A 22,159-nucleotide genomic window follows, 5' to 3' on the forward strand; every position below is an offset into this window, starting at 1 on the left:
AAAAAGAGAGAAACAACCTTCTCCAGCTGTGAAATTTTGGCAATAACAAATGAGGAGAAGAAGGAAAGAGAAGTATTTAATGAAATGTTTTAACAGCTTCCTACACATTAAGCACCTGAAATGTCTCCAAGTAAATAAAAATAGCCTTCTGAAGCATGGCTCAATTTCCAGGGAATAGTCTGACTGATRCCAGAAGCTGGACCTGCAGATTACACATCATGGTAGCCCATGTCTGCTTTTTGTTAAACAGCTCAGTCCTGTCCAGAGTATGTCACACRTTGTGTGAATTTAAATTGGCACAAGCTGGTGAATAACACTGTGTTTGTGCCAAGAAGGTTCTGTTCATTTCTTATACTGAACTTTAATGGAAGTAAAGGCCTGAAAGGAAAGAAAAGAAAGGAACATGTTGAGCACTTTGAGTTGGATGAGGGTTAACATTTATTTCACAGAATCATAGAACACAATGAGCTGGAAGGGACCCACGAGGACCATTGAGCCTGCTCCTGGCCCTGGAACAGGGAAAACCCACGAATCACACTGTGTGCCTGAGAGCATGGTCCAAACTGTCCAAGGCTCTTTTCCTGGATTCTGCCAGGCTTYGTGCCATGACCACTTYCCTGGGGAGCCTGTTCAAGGACTGATCACACTCTCTGTGAAGATCTTTTTTTCCAGTATATAAAGACATAGCTAATAAACAAATTGTATGGTGCTAAGGATTATATTGTGAAGGTAATAGCTGATGATGGTCRGGGAGAGAAACACTAAGAAAGTTTGAATATTCTCCTTCTAGGACTTGAAACAAAGTTTTTTTATTTATTTCAAAGTCAAGTCAAATTTATGGGCAAGAGAAGATGTTGAGTACCAGGATGAGAAGAAGCTGACATTAATTACTACAGAGGCCTTAAGTCATTGGGGAAGGGTGAGTAAGGTATATCCTCTTGAGCTATCAACCCTGCATCTTGCCTGGCTGATTTTTTCTGGTTTCTCTGGCGTTTTAGTCTATATCTACACAGAAATGTCATGCTGATCTATTTATTTCAATCCAGTTGTGGCAGCTCCACTCTAATAAAATGTTCATTTCACTTTGCTCCCTAACTTGATCTAATTTCTTTGTTAATCATCGCATCAATGAGGCTTTGTGATAATGCTTCTTAAATGCAAGTCCTTTCCTAAAAAAACAACAGCAATACTATTTGATTCTCACAAAAATCACTGTTTTGGTTTTTCTTGCCCTTAGCTGTACCATGGGTACCTAAAATTGTGCAAAATCAGTAGTAGAAACAGACTAAAAAATTGCTTGGTTGATGTTATTTTTGGCAATGTAATTTCTGAACTCCTGAATTGTAGTGAAAAACAACACTGCTGAATGTCATGAGCAGCATAATCATAGCTACAACCTGGATAGAGTGTTTAGGCCTACTGAGAGCATATTTTTTTGCTAGCAAAAAGCAGAGGTAAAGTGTTGCTTTTTCAGGACTAGYCCAAACAACTAAACAAGAACAGGATTCCAGGTTTAAAACATAGGAGGAATATGGGGGGAAAGACAAAAGACTACTTGCAAACTTCTTTCTTTAATGTATCTTTCTCACTATCCACAAGRTTAATGTTTGGAGCTGATACTAAAATAAACATCTTGTAGAGCAATTCTGTAAGGTGTGATGCAGGTTAAAGTGAAATATACAGTAARTTTTGTCCCATGCAGGAAAAATCACTCCAAGCCAACAGTTTATTTAAGTCTTTTTTGCCCCCAGAGTGATGCATGTATTTTTCACCTTTTCCACACTCACTGGAAAAGCACTCCCTCACAACTCTGCTTTCACAGTTGTCTGCAAACATGGACACCTAGTTTTCTGAAAGAACTCTTCAGTTGCTTTTTGTTCATGCATCTTTCTCTCCCCTACAGTTCATGATGCTTTAGATGCTCCTCTTGCACTGAGATATGGCAAGTAAAATGGCAATGGAAAATGACAATGGAAAATGGCAATGGAAAAACAAGTAGCCCTTCTAACTCCTGCTCCTGAAGAACATTTGCATTGCAAGTTAAAGATGCATTTAGAGATATGGATGAAGTTGCTAACACTGGTACCAATTTCATGGAAACACTTCATCCCAGCAGTCAGGGGTGAAATCAGGCATTCTAGCCAGGTGTAGATGAGATTTTCATCTGAGCCCAGTCACACCACAAAGCACACTGAGCTGTGCCCATGTTAGCCAGGTTACTCCAACTACTGCAGGGCACACATCTCCCTTGTCCTTTTGCTGTGATGACAGTTTTCATTTCTATAGAACCCAGAAGTGGCACTCTCCATATCAATTCTCTCAAGACAGATTAAGCACTTGGGAAATTCTGTTGATTTAAGGTAGATGAAATAGCTGGGAAGCAACAAGACGGTAACTGCATACATAGRCATGTAACTTTTCTTTCTGCAGGGAGATATTTGTTGCCAAGAAAATGTGAAAAGATTCAAACCAGGCTTTCAGCTCTCCCCAAAATAGTCTGAATGCTTAACAGAAGTGGTTTTGCTTGCAGTTATACTCTGAAATAGCACATAAAAATGTTCAAAGGCTTCCTTTGCAGCAGTTTTTACAGATATTTGAATTTTCATATTCCCACTATATGAAAAATAGGGACCAGGTAGCCTTAATCCAGTGGCTTCCTGTTGAAGAGAAAGGTGAGAACTGCTGTGTTGTAAATGTCTTCTAGAAGAAAAGAACAAAAGGAGATGATAAAGAGCCATGGGAACTGACCTGCAAGAAGGAGAAATCCATTCTGGGTTGTGTGTGATTGCCTGTATGCAATATTTCTGCATCATTCAGAGTTACTGGGGATGTGGTTTTTAACTGTCCTGATAAATTCTCTCCTGTTAGATCTCCATATTGAGTAAATAACACTGAGGTAGCTGAGGGCAGCTTGTTGAAGCCAGGCATTTTGCACAGGGTGCTGACCACTGTCCCTGTGTCCTTATCACAGCCCTCTGCTAAAAGTGTCCCTTTTCTCATAACAGTTGTGCTATCAGAGCTCCTGGTCTTTCCTGGTACTCATTTGTCTTTCCTTGCTCTCTTTACAAGCAGTGCCCAAATCCAGGAGTGCTTTCATATCTAAATTTCCTTTCATAYAGCAGCATCCACAGCCCACAGACTCTGGCCCAGATAGGACTGGGTGAACAATTCTCAGAAGTCTGGGACTTTCAAAATACACTAGGTCAAAGCACATGGGAATTCATTAATGCATTGTATTAAAAAAAGAAAGGGTTTCTGGGAAGTAGGGGAAGTAGTTGGCAGCTGTACATTGTAATCTGTGAGTCCCTCTGAGTTCCTTTATTTTTTTCCCAGTTGGTACATTCTGCCTTTTTTTTTTTTTCTTTTTTTTCCACATCTCTACTCAGAACTGAGCACTTTGCTGTAAAAAGACCCTTGAAAGACCAAATGTTGAAGGTTCAAGAACTGGCATTTGCCTTCTGTAGCTCTTCCTATAGATCTGACTTTTGATAAGGACACTGTCATCAAATCAGGTATCACGCTTCGTTTTTCCAGCATCCTAATGTGGAATAAACAAGTACTGCTCCAGAGAAGTGTATCTCTCTGGAGAAAAAGAGTGACAAAGGAAAAATTAGATGGAAAAGTACACTGAGGTGCAAAACGGTGATTTCAGGATGTGTGTCAGAAAACACAGGGAGGTCAGAAAACTGGGGAATGGGGTAATTGTGTAAATGTAAGTTCTGTTTTAATTGGAATAAAGGCAGTTCATTTTTCCATAAAGAATAAGTTCCAATATCATAGAAACACACATCTGTATACCTTGCTTTCACATGTTAGATAAAAAGTGAACCTAACTCCCCACTGCAGAGCTCCAGCTTTACAATAATATACCTCCAGTGGCTTTCTCAGGAGCAAATAACACCCTTGAGTAAGACAGGTGCAGAACAGATCCAGATATGTATTATTTATTATCCAGAAGGGACTGAAAATGTCAGTGTATATATCCTTGAGGAGAGTGGGGCTGTGTAAATATTTGAATAGYTTTCGTAACATTTTCCCAGATTTGTTTTTCATCTTTGGGAATTTTTGAATTTGAGCAAACACTCACAAAACATCAAACTGCCTGGAAGTCCCTGCAAAGTCAAAAGATCAGTTTTAATGATTTAACTTGAAAGCTGAACCCCACCCCCACCCCCCACTGGAAATGATCCAGCTTTTGGATGCAAACTATGCATAAGTGAAAATCATTTGCAGTTTGAACCAAAYGACAGTATTCTTTATGTTTGACAGTTTTGAAACTAAATCTACACAAGTAYTTGAATGAAAAGCATTCTTTTTCACAGGTCAGGCTGTTTATATTATTGCCCTACTCCTATATTGCACTACTAACACTTTCTTCATCACAGAGATAAGGAAAAACTTCACATCCATCCTTTATTTGTAGAAAAATAAAGTTGTGCATATCTACTGGCTACATTTTTCCCCCCCCCCAAGACTTTTTGTTTGCTAATTTCTAAGCCATTTATAATGTAGCTTATCCACAGTACCTAATCACAATATCTAAATCCTGATACGTGAAAAAAAAAATCACTTGTAAAGACTTAAAGTACCAGGATGCTTGAGGGTGAGGAAAACAGTATGGGTCCATACTGTAAGGGATAAGAGAGTTTTTCTGGATTAATATGTAGTGTACATTTTTGTTTCCAGCATTATATGCCACTTGCCAGAACTGTTTGATGCCGCGAATTAGTTTGGAATTTTAATTTCATGAATAATTCACAACTCACTGCAGTGATTCCAGAAAGTCATAACACCTTATCATACATTCAGTGCTCAACACTGAAGGGAATATCACTGTGTTTCTAGAAAGTGTTGTGATGTCTTGGAGAGTGGTGCAGTTCAGCTAAACATTAATAAAAATTCCTGTGTGCTCACGTGCATTTTCTTCATTCTAATCTGCAGTATGAACCACAGGTAACATTTTTTCAACCGTGACACCCAATCTGAAGTTACTATGTGGCCCATGCCCAGAATTTTGTCACTTGTTTYGTATTTCAATGGCATTCTTGTGAGTTATTGGAATTTTTCCTTCAGAGCACTGAATAGTCAGGTACTGTAGTAGATAAAGTAGATTTTGTAGATCCCATCTGCAAACTGTTCAAAAAATATTGCTGTCACCTTTCCTTGCAGGCACCAACAGAGAATAAGAGACCAAACAAGGAGACAGGTTAAATCAGGAGAGAAAATGATCCTTAAGTGGAAGTTTTATCACTCCGAGAGCCAACATTTTATCTCTGACAATAACGACCTGACCTAGTACAGGATGGGTCTTCAAATACTCAAACAACATTTCTATTTGTGAGATAAAGAAAATCCTGTTCCCAAGAAACAATTCCCAAAGAAAACAATTTCCCAAGAAAATGCTGTTCCCAAGAAGATAAGGGTGGAGCAGCACAGGACAGGATGCGTTGTCAGAGAGCAAGTGTGAAATGCAAACTTTCTAAACTAATCACAAATCAGAGAGAAAACTGCAGAAATGTGCACACCCACAACACTTATTGGTACAATATCTTGGACAGCTCCCAGATAGGGAAGCAGAAACGTAACAAACTTAGAGTGATTCCCAAACTGCTGGCTTCAGGGAGCACAGATGGGGCTTATCCTCATGTGTTGTGACAGATCAGCTCCCCACCACAGACTGCCAAGTTCACCGTAGGTCTCAGGAGCCTGAAAGAGAGAGAGAATCAGCTTTCAGCATTCAAAGGAAGATTTGTTTTCAGCTGCACAGAGGGAGAAACGTGGATCTGTCCTGCCACAGCACCTGCAAATTAGGGTCAATAGGAAAAGTACAGAGGCCAGGTTATCTGCATTTTGCTGAATCATGTACAACTCAGCAAAAGGAAGCTAAAATGCGACAGAATTGGAATGGAAGCATTTCAGGGTTTTTTTGCACTGAAAAAAAAAAAAAAAAAAAAAAAAAAAAAAAAAAAAAAAGTTTTGGTCCAAAATAACTAGCTAAACACCTGAAATCATTAGTACAGAGTCTCAGAACTTCATAGTTATTCTTTACTCACTGCTATGCAAAGCCTTTTGACTGTTTTCTGTAAAGTCCCCTATGCTCAGTGGTCTTTGAGGAGCTAAAACAGTTTTGCAAGAGTATGGTGTAAACACAATAAAATAAGGAAAGCTAATGGAATTAAATTATTTGCCGTCAATGGCTATGAATAAATTAGGTGCTATTTGGAGAAATAAATAYCATACTGATATGTAAATATTAGTGAGTTTCAGAGTCCATATAAATTATTAAATGAATAATCATAAGTTGGATCATGTTTATAGCCAAATCAGATGGGTTTGCTTAAGAAATTCAGAAACCCTAGAAGAAATCTCCCTATAGGACTTCAAAACTGTTTATTTGAGCTAACAAAATTGACTCAAACCATCAGATAATTGAAGTATTGTTTCTTTGAAAATAAAGGATTAGAAACTTGTGCACCCAGACGTGGGTTCAGATGAAACAGAGAGACAGAACCTGGTTGTATAGACAGGGAAGGGARTGCCTCTCTGTTCCTGACTCTAAGAAGTTAAATAAGCCCCTAGAATAACATTCACAGCAGGTTTTCTCCATGTCTAAGACAGTGATAATGATGGGAATAATACATTTCCCTGGTAGGGTTCCACTTAGAACACAGCGTTCTGTTCTTGTCTATTCAGATTGAACAAGACATTGCAGGATTTGAAAAGTATAGAGTGAAAGTGCAGTGAGCTATGAAGACCCAATTGTACAAAAAAACAAGTAAACATGTGTGCCTTAGGTGTTCAGGGAAAATAAACGACATCTTGAACATGTGTACAGTAAATCTGACAGGTGTGATGATACAGCTCCTGTAGTCGTGTGCAAACCAACCCACCCATAACAGTGTTCTTTAAGTTTTATAGGCAGAAACTGAATAGTAATTAAGTCTAAGGTTGCCAAAATACCCATTGAAAGATGTTTTTAGTGAATTACTAAATGAGTCATTCAGATATAGCTTATTATGGTTTTGCTTTTTCAGATATACATTATACATTTGTCCCATGAAAGTATTGGGGTACATTTCTGCTAAGGATTTGACAGTTTCCAAGAACAAAATCATGGAAACACACATTTTCCCTACTTAAAAAAATATTTTTAAAATCATTTTACTGTCAATCTCTAGTCTCTTTCATGTACTTCAGAGTGAAGGTTTGAAATACATTTGAGTTGAGTTGTTCTGCTGTCTTTTTCTATCCCCAAGAAAACTTTCAGTGTCATAAAAAACACTGGGAAATTTTGATTTTATAAGGACTGTGCAGAGTTGACAAAGATTCTGATAGAGTTCAGCAGCTTTGGATGGACTGTAGAGTCCATTTTCATTGAGTTTTTCACTACAGGTCCTCTACATGATCTAACARAACTTTTTCTCAAAGCAGTGTTACCTCTGGGATCATTACGAGATTTGCACCCACAAGGAGTGCAAGAGGCAGTCCCTGGCACAGAGTGAGCTCCCRTTCCTCCTTCACAGAAGGGAATCTCAGACCAGGTGAAGATCTACACCCAGGGATGAGAGCTGGGGCTGGGAAGAGAGGCAGGGAGGAAGGGTGGAGGAAGGACAGTGAGGTGAAGAACAGGAGCCATGTTCCATGACCCCTGGATAGGAGAACAGCAATGGAGATGTGCCATTTGTGTAGTGAGGATTGCCTACAGAATACTCATTTCCAAAATGAGAAATTGAGCCCAGAGGAATCATCTGAGCAAGGTATGGCAAAACACACTGCACTATCCCATTCTGGTTACCAGCTGCCTAAACAGCCACCAAGGTCTCACAGTTGCWACAGGCTCTTTTATTAGATGATACAAATTACACAGCCAGCAGTCTGGACCCTGCTTAATTGAYCCCAGATCAGAATCCAGTATTATTCTGGGAAAAGGGCTGCTTTTTCCTATGGGTGTTTTATCTGCTTATTTTTAGGTTTTAAAAAACCCAACCAGCCCAAATCTTAGACTTTTTAAGGAATATTAATCTTGCAAAGTCTATTCAAAGGTTGAAAAAGACCAGAACAGACATTGCTTGTGCAGTCTGATTTTTTGCAATGTCTTTAATTACAGGATCACATATCATCTTCTACAGAGCCCTTGTCTCAGCCAGGATGCACATGACATGTAGGTGAACTGGGCTCTGTGGGGATTGAGTTATGGTGCCATTAATGTCTGACTGTGGACTCGGGCTACCCTGATTGCAAAGCAAAGGACGTGCATTTCAGACACTTGCTCTGGGACCTTAAAGATCCCCAGTGATGAAGGCTAAAGGGTGAAGATTAAACCAGCGAAGTATACTATAAACCATTACTTAACAGCAAGCATTTCCATATAAGAATTAAATTAACAGTGTATGTTTCAGCTTTATCTGCAGGCTGTCTTCCTGACCATCATTAACTGCCTCATTTCCAGAGCCACTCCAGCAGCAGTTCCTGTGCACAATTTTTAAGAGAATATCCCATTATACAAAGTAACACATGCCATTAAGTCACTAATAGACAAGACCTCTATCCAAATTGCTCATTTCTCTTGAATGAACTGTTTTACCTACACCTTTACCCAAGAGCTCTGAGTATAAAACAGATTTTCTTTTCATTTGAAATGGAATACTGAACTCCAGGAGCTTAGTTCAAGTTTCAGTTATATTTTTAAAATTAAAAAAAAAATAATACAATCACAAATTAGAAGACTCAGAAAGAAGACAGAAATTCATTTCTCTTTTTTGTCCCTTYCTATCCACCCAGTTGTACTTACAGCTACAGCTGGTATAGAGCCCAAATAAAAGTTGCTGCAGAGAAATGTATCCATTTTAGTGGAGCAGCTTGTGTGATTTCTCATAAATGCTTTACAATAATGACAGCCATAGCTCGGAAGCTATCATGGTCTTTTTCCCTGGAGAGCAATATGTGAGCCATACTTGGTGTTTAACCTTTTCTGAGAGGGCAAATGAAGCAGGAGTCAGGCATAATCAAGACCTAGAGGGGGAAACTATATAATCAAACTTTTTTTTTTTTTTTTTCAAAAATGTCATTCAAGTAGTTAGTTCTGGTCCTTTTCTTTGTTTTGCAGGGGGATGGGGGGACAGAGAGACAGACACTCATTGTAAAAGCACTCCATGACAGATCAAAGCAACCAAAGCTTTTCCACATTAATTTTCATATTGCCCAGACCTTTACTTCACATGACTGAATCAGAGAGCTCCCTTTCAGAGATTTTCCCCCCAGATGGGGCAAAGTGAGGATCCCAAGGTTATACATTCACACACCTTCCACATGCACGTGTCCAGGGTGACACAGCACTCTGGGATCTGCTCACACATTTGGCCTTGTGACAGTGAAATCTCCGGCATCTTTTGCAACTGATCTCGGTGCAWGCAAGATAAAACCATTCCCAAGTATGCAAAATACCCATAAACATCTCTTAACTTGAAAGAARCAGCTCAGCCCCTAAAAAAAGTGATCCTGGATTCATGTGTACTATACGGTAGTATATTATATTAATGGTAGTCTGTATTTAATTCTGAAGAGCACACACGGCTTTCTGATCAAAATAGAGATCCTTTATTAACTTACTAGTGAGCATGAGCCTTTGCATCTGGATAGCAGCCAGATACATATGAAAGACCTTTGTGCTATTATGGCCAGTGCAAGTGTATTTTATCCTCTCAAAAAAAAATCAGAGGCATTGCTGTATATTTAGCATGTTACAAATACCTACCTCACAACAAATTTGACATTAAAATCGTTGCAGTCTTTGTACTGGTGGGTAATTTTTTTCTTTTTCTTAAGTGCTGGGGAGGTAAATGAGAACATAATTACATTGTCAAAGTCAATAATAGCAAGCAGCCTCTGTCAGGTCTTGCTGTGCTCAGCACTGTTTCACAGGAACTGCTGGGGAGCTCTTCCGCCACCGATCCATTTGGCTCCATTTAAGAACTGAGAACAGGAAGGTAGTTATTGTACAAGATTAGTTTCCTGTATGCTGCAAACTGGCAGTAGCAGAAAAATACAGGATGAATTTATTARCTTGCAAGGTCAGCTAATAAAAACAAAAACAATGTAACTCAGACCGTTGTTTACTTCAAGTCGGATGGCTTATTATGCTTCACTCAAAATTCAAACGAGTTAACTCCTGCATTTCCAGCCTGCAAAACTGTCATAACAAAAAAAAACAAACAAAGAAACAAAGAAAGAAATTTTTCTAAAAAGAAAAATCTTTATGTTCACATTCAAGGAATTTTGCGAGACTACTATTCCCTGCTCTYAAGAAAAGAAACAAAAACCCTGTACTAAATATACTGACCTTGATATCCACAGATAACTGTACCAGTTATATTTTGTCACTATTACAGAAATAATATGATGATAAAGATCATCCTATAATATTTAATTTGTGCAATGAGCACTAGCATCACGTTTTAAACTTGGGAGAGGTTGTTGCTAAATGAGATGGAGCTTTTCRTCTGAACACTATTTTAAATTTAAATTCAAAGAAAAATGAAATTTCTGACAAATTATAGTATTTGAAGATGATAATAGCATTGTGATGTCCCTCAGAAACAATATATGATGTAAATTTAGTTTATTGATGCCTTCTCTTGCCTTAGACTGTAAAGGGACCGTGATAAAACTGCAACACTGTTTCAAAACTGAGTAACCCTGTGCTTCAAAAAGCAGATAATTGGGGTCAGTTGAGCTTGAATTTTCTCTGGAGTCTAAATCTGCAGAGACACACAAGTCAAAACCTTTTTTTAAAATAGAGATTTTGAACTCTGTTGTAATACCTGTACAACAACCTTGCTACAGTACAGATTATCAGTCAGAATTTCTGAGTACTTAAATCATTTAACTGGAGTTTTTTTTAAMGCTCCTAAATAAGTTGCATAGTCACAGCACCCAATTTATTTTGGAGCACTTTGAAGTACGAGGCACCCATTCACATCCTTCCTTCCCAGGGGAATGCCTTAGGCTGAAGCCTTTAGGAACATTAACAGGGGCTCATCTTGGCAGCTCAACAAGCCTGACTGTGCTCCCACCCAGGCATTGCTTCCTCTGCTCTTTGGACACCAGGACAACAGGATCTTTAACTTTCCATACCGCCAAGGAAGGATCAGGAAGTGATTCTGAGCAGCACCAAAGGGAGATTCGAACTGTCCCTGTTAACAACCTGTTTCTTGCTGCTGGTTGTAAGGGAGAACAATGGGACCTTTGAGTCCTTCTCGGAGATTAGCACTCAGATCTGTTCCTTTTCAATAAGTAGGTCAGTGTCTCTGCCTCCTCCCTAGCACAGGCACATATCCTTCTGCATGTCATTCACCCCTGAAAAGAGCAGTGGTTAGAGTTTCTATGGGAATAATTTTTTTTTTTTTACCATAAATTAATGTAATACCCAGGGTGCAAAGTGATTTAATGCATGTATATTTAATACACATTTTAAATATACATGTTGCGGAGAGGTAGGATCAGGACCATCAGGACCATCAACTATGTACTCAATGTTTGATAAAAAAAGTTGTTAGAAATGCTGCTTTGTGGTGACCAACTTTGCAATGGCCAGAGGCACTGACAGCTTTTTAAATCGAAGGACAAGGAATGAGTACTTGCTGAAATGCAGGCCGAAAATGTTGACTGGTAGAAGTCTTAACAGCATGAGATCTAATTTTGCATGATCTAAAAATGCCCTGGTGGTCTTGTCCAACTGATCTTACATCAAATGTTTATTCTGAATGGTCTCCTGAGCCATCACATCTGTGACCAAATGCCCCAAGCCAGACTTCAAGAGCAAGCATTTTCCCTGCCTCTTTCTAAACAGAACCCTCCAAACAGTCCACCATGTGCCCCACAAGCTCACTCCTCATCAGGTTTAATCAAGTCAATGAAGGGTGTAGGAGGGAAAAATCAGGTCTCGATGTCAATTAGCAGGTCAGAGTACTAAATGAAAGCAGTGGATGGGATGGGTTTTGTACTGGGGGTGCTCTTCAGCACTGTGGGAGATTGAGATTTTCCCTTCCTGGGGACCCAGGATCCAGCAGGGTGTTACAACAGATCTCAGAGCACACTGGTCCTTCTTTGGAAAGGGAAAGCAGGGCCATTCTGTGGCTGACAAGGTAAAATCCAAGGCAGAGTAGGCAGAGRTGAGGCTGACTTCCAGCACGAAAGGCTAAAACCAGACTGCAAGCCTCTGCTTTCTGGTTACTAATACCAAAATAATGCAGAAAAACAAAACTAGACATTTTCCTGAGAGTAGCAAACCTCTCCATTTCTTGCTGCAGAGAGCTGGGATTTCAGTTGCTTACACAGCTGTCTGCTGCTCAGTTGGGTGTCTGCCCCCAGGAAATAGAAAACAGGTCATGAAATGCAGGTGGACAACGGCACAAATTCCTCTGTCCTGTTTAAACACACTCCTTCTAGGCTAACACTTTTTGCAGTGAGGGTCGTGAAAGACTGGAACAAGTTTCCCAGAGGGATGACAAATGCCCCATTCCTGGAAACATTCAAGGTCAGGATGGATGGTGCTCTGAGCAACCTGATCCAGTTTAAGATGTCCCTGCTCATTGCAGGGTCTTAGACTAGACAGTCCTTAAAGTTCCCTTCCACCCTAAACTTAAAGGTCCCTTCCACCCTAAACTTAAAGGTCCCTTCCACCCTAAACTGTTCTATTCTGTGACTTCCAGCAGCTGATGAAGGCATACAGTCTTCCTGCAAGATAAATGTTCTTCTCCCAGAGAAGTACCTTTATGGCTACAGTCTCAGGTGCCTTATTGTTTATTAATGCCTCCCTTTGGCTCCTGCAGTCCTGAGTCTCCTCCACCCCGAAGCCCCAGTCATGCCAACATTTTGTTCACCTACCCTGCACAGTTTTGTCATGAAGAGCTGGCCAGGCACTTTGAGATTTGCTGATCTCCTGTAGCAAATAAATCAGAGCCAGARTGGAATGTGAATCTGTGGAAATAAGTCACGTAAAATGCAGTTTTCTGGAAGGTCTCAAGCCAGCTCTAAAAAAAGGCAAGGAAGACAAATGCAAACTCATTTGAGAGTAAGGAGTGTGATGTATGGCATCAGATAGGGGGGCTAGAGCAATTTGCAGTATGTAACACTTCGGTGCTGAGTCTCTATTAACTGCAGTCTGCAGAGGCAAATGTTGTGCCCTTAGCACCAGCATGCCCTGAAAACAGAGATTAAGGGCAGAGGTGTTAGAACCAAAAACTGACTCGGRGTTTCAAACTGTTCAGCAGACCAAAAACAACAGCCACTCAGGGCTTCTCATGGGGAATCAGCAACTGCCTCAATTCAGAGTCCAAAAATTACAGTCTTGAGCCAAAAGCAGCACTTTGGAGGCACTTGGTTACTATAGATCAAATGACATCATAAGATTATTCACCAATGCCAGTTCAAAATACCTGATGCCACTCTGAGCAACYTGGCCTAGTGAAGRTGTCCCTGCCCAYRGGAGGAGYTGRGAGCCAGATGGTCTTTAGGGTCCTTCCAAYCCAGACCAATCYATGAYTCTATGATCTGGACTGARTTGCTGGGATGTCCAATGCCTTCTGGAAGGAGGTCTTGAGCGAATCACAATGTGTCAAGAAGATTTCACCTCAGGGGATTTTGAAAGTTACATTTTTCATGTAAACTAAGCAGATTTAGTGGTTTTGGTAACTGAAGGCAATCATGAATTCAGAGATAACTTTTATTCTCATAAGTGTCACACTGCACAGAATACTGAACATGTTTTGAAAATGGTGATTCTGAGGCAGAAAGGTTTTACTTACATCACAACCCTCCTCACTGAAGCCCTTCCCAAATAAACTAAAACATTCATTTGAGAGTTACCTCTGAGAGCTGCCCACAGCCTCCTTCTGCCAGGGTGATGAGCAAGGCAGAGGATCTGGAAGGCTGGAGGACAGGTRCCTCTGCCTGCTTCTTGCCATTGCACAAAGTGACAGCCTTGGAGCAGGAAAGGGCCATTCTTCCTTGCCCCATTCTATCCCACAGGGAAGTGAGATTCCATCTTGAAACCCCACCTTAGTGGGATTGTTCCTTGATGAGAGACCATTAAGGTTTTAATATGTAATTTAACCTGTGTAAGGTTTAACAATGTAGYCAAGCTGGCCTATGGCAGGAAGTAGGGTGGGTCTGCCTTGAGCCSTGATGTGCAACAAAGCAATTCCTGGTTTGGGTGAGAGGAATTGCTTTTATGACTACCTCCATCAGATAGGAGCAATAAATGGTCTTGCCCAGTCTTCAGGATGGTCAAGTAATTGTGAGCAAGCCACAACGTGATGCTGAGTGAGTAAGACAAGTAGGATCAGGTTTGTGTCCATCTGAGTGAGGACTGCCCAAAGCTTCCTTTTTCCTGTGTGGTTATCTTGGTCCTGGCAACTAAAGGAAGTGGAAACACAAAGTCTGAGGCAGAACCTGCCTTTTAAACTACAAACCAAATCTATGTATTATCAATCTCTGCCTCATAGTCTTGCTGAGATTTTTCACATTCCTTTGCTAGCCAATTTAATTAGAATTTTAAAGCTTTTTTTTTGTTCAAGGTGTCTACACGTTGAGCCAATGGGGTCAGCAGATTTTTCAAAAGAAAGGATAAAAAAACCTCCAAAGTCTCAAACAGAAACAAACCCTAAACCTTATTCCAGCTTTACAAATGTTGAGARAGTTTGGATTAGGAGGCAGAGATTGCAGTTTGAGTTTGTAGGCAGAATGGAGAGTTATGCTACCACAGATATCTCCACATAGTGTGAAGATGATCCATTTTTCCACAAGTCCTGAGCCAAAAGGGCTCCTCCACAGATACTCAGTCTGGAAAAAAGGATATTCCCTCTTCCTTTGCTTGTTCAGACCACCACCGGACAAATGTTAATACTATTAAGATCACAGCTTTCTGAGGTCCCAAGAGGCTTCATATGTGAGAAATGTGAGTGCTTTTTTCTTGGAATTATAAGTTACCATAATTATCACCAAAAAGAAGAAAAAAAGTCTAAGAAMTCATTAATAAATAGAACACAAATTAAAAATTATCTTCTACTACTTCACAATGTAGTGCATGTTCAGTGACCTGTCTGCACATACATATCCAAATAGTTACAAGTTGCATGTCTGGTTCTGAAAYTTCTAATGTTTGTAGAGTAACAAGGGACATGATAAACTCAGATGACAGCATTTCTAGTATTATTCAAAGAACAGAATATAAAGAATTATTCGTAGCCACCAGTGCAGAAACACARAGCTAAATGAATAAAAGAATGAATACACACTGTAAAAAACACTCTTCCCTCCAGGCGAGATTAGATGTCTGGTTAAACTGTTCTGCATGAAGTCTGTCATGCGTAGCCGTGCACATTCTGCACACAAAGACAACARTCTCCCTGTCCCACCAGAGATGGGGCTGAACTCTACTGACAGGATYACCACCCAAGACAGCCAGGTTTGGGAGTTTTTACCCATTCCCAATTTACAATTCCCTGCCAGCCAGAAGGGAATGTACTTTGTAATTACCCTGAACCAAGGTCGTAGCAAATGTTACAGTAGAAGAGTACACCTCAGGCCTGGGACCAAGTCTAGCCAGGATCATTGTTCTCAGTCTTTTTGACTTTTCTTGGTAAGCTGTATCTGTCAGATAGAACATTTGTTGCTGCCACAGGTTACCTGGCTGTTACCTCGCTTAAAGCAGGAGAGCAGCCCTATCAATGCCTTCTATTGGAGGTGGAGAGCACCCAGAAAGCTTCAGTACAATTACTGTCACCCGTTTTCCTCATCAAAGGCTGTATAAACTCTTCAGGTTTGTGAGAAGRAGCACACTGGGAGGAATGCATCTCTTGGCTCTGAAAACATGCACAGCAGCCAAAGCCCAAGGGAAGCAATCAAAACTAAGGAAAAATGTTGATTGAACGAGATATTGAGGAATATTTTGAAMGGCAGAACACTGGCAGAAGAAAAAGTAGAAAAACTCTTGTCACAATCCAGACTATAGAATCACACAGTGATAGAATCATTTAGGTTGGAAAAGAATTTTAAGATCAAGTCCAGCCATTGACCCAGTACGACCAAGATCGTGTCCCCTAAACACCATATCTACACATCTTTTAAATACCTCCAGGAGCAGTGACTCCACCACTTCCCTGGACAGCCTGTTCCAGTGTCTGAAAAACCTTTCAGTTAAAAAAAAAAAAATCCAAATATCCAACCTAAACCTTCCCTGGTACAACTTGAGGCCATTTCCTTTTTGCTCTCGATTGCTTGTTGTATGAGAGARAAGACCAACCCTGACATTGCTGCAGCTGTAAAGAATAATAAGGTTCCCTCKGAGCCTTCTTTTGTCCAGACTGAACACCCCCAGCTCCCTCAGCCACCTCTCACAGCATTTGTGCTCCAGACCCTTCCCCAGCTCTGCTGCCTTCTCTGGACACTCTCCAGCCCCTCAGTTCCTTCTTGCWGTRAGGGGACCCAGAACTGGACACAGCACTCTGGACACACCAGTGCCAGTACAGGGGGACAATCACTGCCCTGCTCCTGCTGGCCACACTATTGCTGATAAAGGCCAGGTTGCCATTGGCYTTCTTGGCCACCTAAGCTTCTTGGCCACACTGCCAGCTCATGTTCAGCCCCAGGTCGTTTTCTGCTGGGCAGCTTTCCAGCCACTCTCCCCCAAGGCTACAGTGATGCATGGGATTGACGTGACCCAAATGYAGGACCCAGCACTTAGTCATATAAGATCAGTAAAAGGAACAGATGTAAATGGTATGGGGGAAAGGTGCCGTGGTCCTTGCTGTTTTAGAGCTATGTGTGGGGGCTGSGCTTGAAAGCAGCCTGGACTCAGACATGGACGAAACAGTGCAGACTCGATCTGGGTGACGTAGTCAGCCACAGAGATGGACGGGATTGGACAGATGAAACTTTTTACCAATCATCGACTAGAACATGCTACATGGACATTGGAGAATACCTGACTATGTAATCTGTCTAGGGCCTGGGTGATTGGAGTATTTTGGAAACCCGGGAGATAAGAAAACTGTATAAAAGGCATATTAGTAGCTAGTGAGAGACGGAGCTGAATTCACTACAGAGTGAGARCTGAATTCACTATAGCTAAGAGAGCTGAAATCACTATGGCTAAAAGAGCGGGAAGAGAAGACTAATGAAGAAGAAACTGGACCTGCCTCTTGGAGTCTCTTGTCGTCTTTCCCGTGGCGGGCAGTTACAGAAAGGACTACAGTTTTTTTTTGCTTGAATCTCTTATTCTCCTCCTCCTTCCTATGTCCCTTTTTTTCCCTTTGATTTCAACACAGTAATGTTGGGATGTAATGACACAGATGTAAATTTAAATAAAATGTCAAATCAAAACAAGGTTCCAGTAACAGTAGAGCTCATCTATCCTGCTATATGGAGAAGTCTACTGTAAGCCACCCCCTAAAAATAYTGAGAGCTGCATCACTCTCACAAGCATTGGCTGATCCATGGAAACTGTGAGGAGCCTTTTGTAGGTATTTGTGTATGAGAACATGTACCTAAGAGAGACAAAGAGCAGGAAGGTGTTGCTATTAGATACCTCACTGTGTCCTGATGAATCCAACASGTGAAGGTTGCACTTACTCTGCACTGCAGATGTCATGCTGTGTTATCCCCCAGTACAATTGTTTAGGTCCTCTTATCAGAGCATTCATTAATAGCTTTATGCTGCTTACATTGAGAGCTGGAAATTGCTAAGAATTTCAAAGCTCTGTCAGGGAGGAAATAAGAATGATAGAAGCCCCAGAAACACCCTACAGAGAGATTTAGCTCCTGGCTGCATTTTTTCCTTTAGTCCGTTTTTTCAGGTACTTACTATTTTGCTTCAACCTGCAGAGACACCTATTTTCAGTAACTTCACTCAGTGCAGGAAAAAAAAATGCTATTCATGTTCACCTACATTAATTAAGTGAAAGTAAATCTGCTTCTGAAATCACATCAAATTTGTACTGCAGAATAACAGATTAGCCTGAACCCGTCAAAGTGCTGAATGAAGCTGTTCAGCTTCTGTAGTAAAGCAACTTATATGCTTGCTTTGTAAATCACAATAAAGAAAAAAGTTATTTGTTCTGTACTTTTGGCAGCTTTTGTGTTTTTTCTCATATATTTCACCTCTTGATTCCTCAGGCACAGAATGCTCTAATTATATTATTGAAGCCTTTAGAATAATGAAATATGTATCAGGAAATATCAGAAAATATAATTAAAAACTACACAGGTGCATTAGAGCACTTGCTTGGAGAATTAATGCAATAGTGMGATCTGCAATGGCATATTTCTTTCTGTCTTTTCAGTATTTCATGCTTCTTGATAAACTGCAAAAATCATCCCCGGAAGGAAAAGAAAATAAAAAGCTCCTTCCAAAAGTGATGAATTTGTGAGACTCAGAGTTTTCAGAGACACATGTTTAGAAATACAGTACCATCTAACAATGTCAGCTGATGTGATATGGAAAAAAAAAAATCAGTTAATGATCCCAATTCTGCCAAGTTTTMCAAAATAACTGGGAGGCATATGAATTCTGTGCACCTGTGACTGCACTGGATAAAACTACTTCACAAGCAGCTTCCTCACATGGATTACTTGTACCCAGGGCAGACTTTGTTAGATCAGGACCAGGTAGCCTGAAGTTTCTGTTCCCTTAGTTGTCCTTCATAAGCTGCTGCTTTGGCTTTGCTTTTGAGGGCATGGGGGAGAAGAAATCCATCCTGTTGGAAGGCAAAATATGGGGTGAATTGCCATCTCTCTCATTCTATTTTACCAGAAATCTTTGACATGGTCAGCAGCAAGAGCAATTTGTCCTATTTTAGGGTATGTCAACACAGACTACCAAATGAACCCTACTGGGGCAGATCCAGACAGTTGTGCCCTTGATTTGTTGTCCATATTATTTGACACAAGAATAAAAAGACCACATCAAAAAGTGCTACAGCAAATGGATGGGTGATAAGYGAAAAGAAAGGGGCTGCAGACCTGTCCTCAGGTAAATCTGCACCTGAATACTAATCTCCACCTCTAAAAATTCCCTATGTCCTCCCCACTCAATAGCATAAATCCATTACTTCACTGAATTTTGGAAGCTCCATGCAATTCCAAGCCATTTTCCTGAGAAATGAAGAAGTGCCCCAGGAAAAGCTGGCAGAATGAAGACAGGGACTGGCAAGGGTGTGGAAAGACTGCTCTACAAGAGGGAAAGAAGTTGTCTGTGGCCTCTCATTCTGGGAAAGGAGCAGAGGAGTATGACAGGAGCCTTGGGAGACGAGTGTCAGGGAGGATTGAAGAGTTGTTGTGTGAGTTGTTATATTGTTATAGTACAAAATCTATTTCTTCTTCAAAACAAGCGAGCTGCTTTTTTKGTTTCTTGGATTTCTTTCACATGGCACATAATTAAATTATGGCCTTTTGGCTGCTGCAGGATGGTAGAAAGCTAAAAAGATACATATCTTTCAAGCTAACTTTGCAGCCTTGCAGAAGGAACTGTGTTTTGAAGAGGGCAGATTTCAATGAGAGTTTGGAGGAGGAGGAGGAGCCACAGTTTGGAACTTGTAAATAATTTCATTAACTACTCCCTCTTTGTGAGTTGGAGAATTTAGTTTGTTTGATTGTTATCTTTTCAATCAGTATTGATATTACTGTCACTCAGAAAACAGGACCAAAACCTGAGAACATGGAGTTCATCACCAACGCATTGGCTAATTTAAGTCTACTTAACACCTATCTTCATCAATTACCCCATTTGCAAGAATGAAAGAACTATTATACCTCACTGTGGCACTCTTAACTGGTTTAAACAATTTCGGGATTTATTGTGTTTATCAGCATTGAAAAAAGCTTCATATAGTGYAAAATAACTAAGAAAGATGAGACTTCAGAACTTCAGAAAATAATTTGTACTTTATTTTGTCCTATTAAATACTATGATAGATTTCACATAAAAAAATACCTTAGTAATCTCCCTGTTCAGTTCAATTTTCTCCAAAATTAAAAAGCACCAGAATACAGCTGAGAAAATAAGCTCTGGCTAGCTGTACTTTGTTTACATTTTATTTATGTGGATCAGCTGCAAAACAGAGTGTTAATGCTATTCCTCTTTAATGAACCTTTGTACTAAGGACAGGCAGTTTATGAAGACTGAACCCTGTGAATAACATTGGACTTCATAACTAAGTCAGCACAGTAGGACTAAAATGCTTTATTGGATCTTATTCACAAGAGGTTTATACTATACTGCTGATATCTTCCATTCCACTTAATCACTTTTATGAACACAAGCCAAGCCCCTACTGCAAATTGCCACCAGAGAGCTTAGGAGTCTAAATGATACTCCACTGAAGCTTCAGAAAGTCTCTTTGTTCTGGAGAAAAACATACTAAATCACAGCAACCTAACCCTCTTGGTTTCTTATTTGCTTTAGAAGGTATTTGTGTCCACTCTTCTTTGGTGGGATCATGCACRTGAACAAAGGCATTATTGAAATGCATCTGCCATTTTTCTGTACTGCCACGGCCTGGACTGTCGTAGGTAACTCAGGAAGCAGAAGGACATTTATGTGCATTTCCTCAGGGCAAGAAGTTTAGTAACAAGGTTTTGTAACCTAGGTGACTTTGTATTAGTAATATTAATTACATTACTTTTATATTCTATAGACAGCATTACGGAACAAGTCATTGTCACAGGTGTCAGTAATTATCTCCCAATTTATGACAGTAGTTACACCTTTAGTTTTTACTTACCCAAGATCTCTTTTACTCAGTAGCAACGTGAATCCTTGTGTGAGCAGAGGTCTGAGGGATGTGACAGCACACCATGTCTGTAGTGAGGAATTAAACATGGCACAAACTGCACTTGGCATCCAGACCAAGTGGCTATAACTGATTGTGTTCATAAAGCTCCCAAGCTGTTCCCAGAGGATGGAGGAGTGCCAGCTGATTTAGGCCAGAACTGAGGCTGGAAGCACCCTAGCAATCCACCAGGACAAGCACAATTACAAGACATGGGCTTTGGCTGTCTGAGCTCGTGCTCCATTCCCTGTCAGGGATAGTGGCACTTCACTGGAGCATTTGGAGCCTCCAACACTGCAAATCATAAGGTGCTCAGATAAAATATCAATGGGAAGAGGCAGCAGTGGCACAGGAGGACCAAAAAGTGAGATGTTTTTTCCATGCCCACAATAGACACACTAACCATAGTAAAAGTAATTGAGATTATCAATACTGCAGCGTGGAGCCTCTTGTTAGTAAATGAAAACATCAGCACGCTTTCAGTGCACAGGGATGCAGGAATGCATCCCTAAGAAGCTACAGTGCATTCAGATCACAAAGGGAATACCCCATGCAGTGCACCACTAAAGGGATTTCATTCCCAGGGGAAGGGCAAGGAGGAAGAAATGTCTACACTGTAATGAAGAGAGCCTTGTTCACAAAAGTATTCATATTTATTGGCTCTTTTGTAGTCACCATCTTCAAACAACACTGGAGGTGTCTTCTGACAGTARCAAAACTGCTCCTACCTTTATTAATTGATGAGTGTAAAACAGAAAGTAATTAAAAATTCTATGAAGCCATTCATTCTGACTGTCCCATGTGTAGCAAGACATTCTTTCCCACTGTGCTAAAATTAACTGTTTCAGAGAAACACATAAACAATATGAACTACAATCAATAACATCTGTCAGCAGCACTGCAGAGTGACAATGAATCTYGCCAGCGCTGGGACTGACCGCCCAGATTATTTTCAATTCAGGTGACCAGTACAAATATTTAACATACACCTCCTGCTTTGCTCAGGCACTTACAGGGCAGACTGAAACCAGTTTGCTGCACAGGGCACATTCATCACTGGATTTATTTGGTCACAAGCATTTATTAATAACAAGAATTTCTGAAGTTTGATCCCCACATTCCTCAGATTTTACAGGGAAATAGTTGGTGAATTCTCTAAAATGGAATCTCTGTGAGTGTTATTACCATATATTCCCAAAGCCTGATGTCTTCTTTTATGGGCCATGTGAGTAGCTTTTTCTTTCTTTCTTTCTTTCTTTCTTTCTTTCTTTCTTTCTTTCTTTCTTTCTTTCTTTCTTTCTTTCTTTCTTTCTTTCTTTCTTTCTTTCTTT

The sequence above is a fragment of the Malurus melanocephalus genome, unplaced genomic scaffold (assembly GCF_030028575.1).
Source record: "Malurus melanocephalus ecotype Western Australia unplaced genomic scaffold, MMel_1.1 scaffold_1, whole genome shotgun sequence".
In the NCBI taxonomy this organism is placed as follows: Eukaryota; Metazoa; Chordata; class Aves; order Passeriformes; family Maluridae; genus Malurus; species Malurus melanocephalus.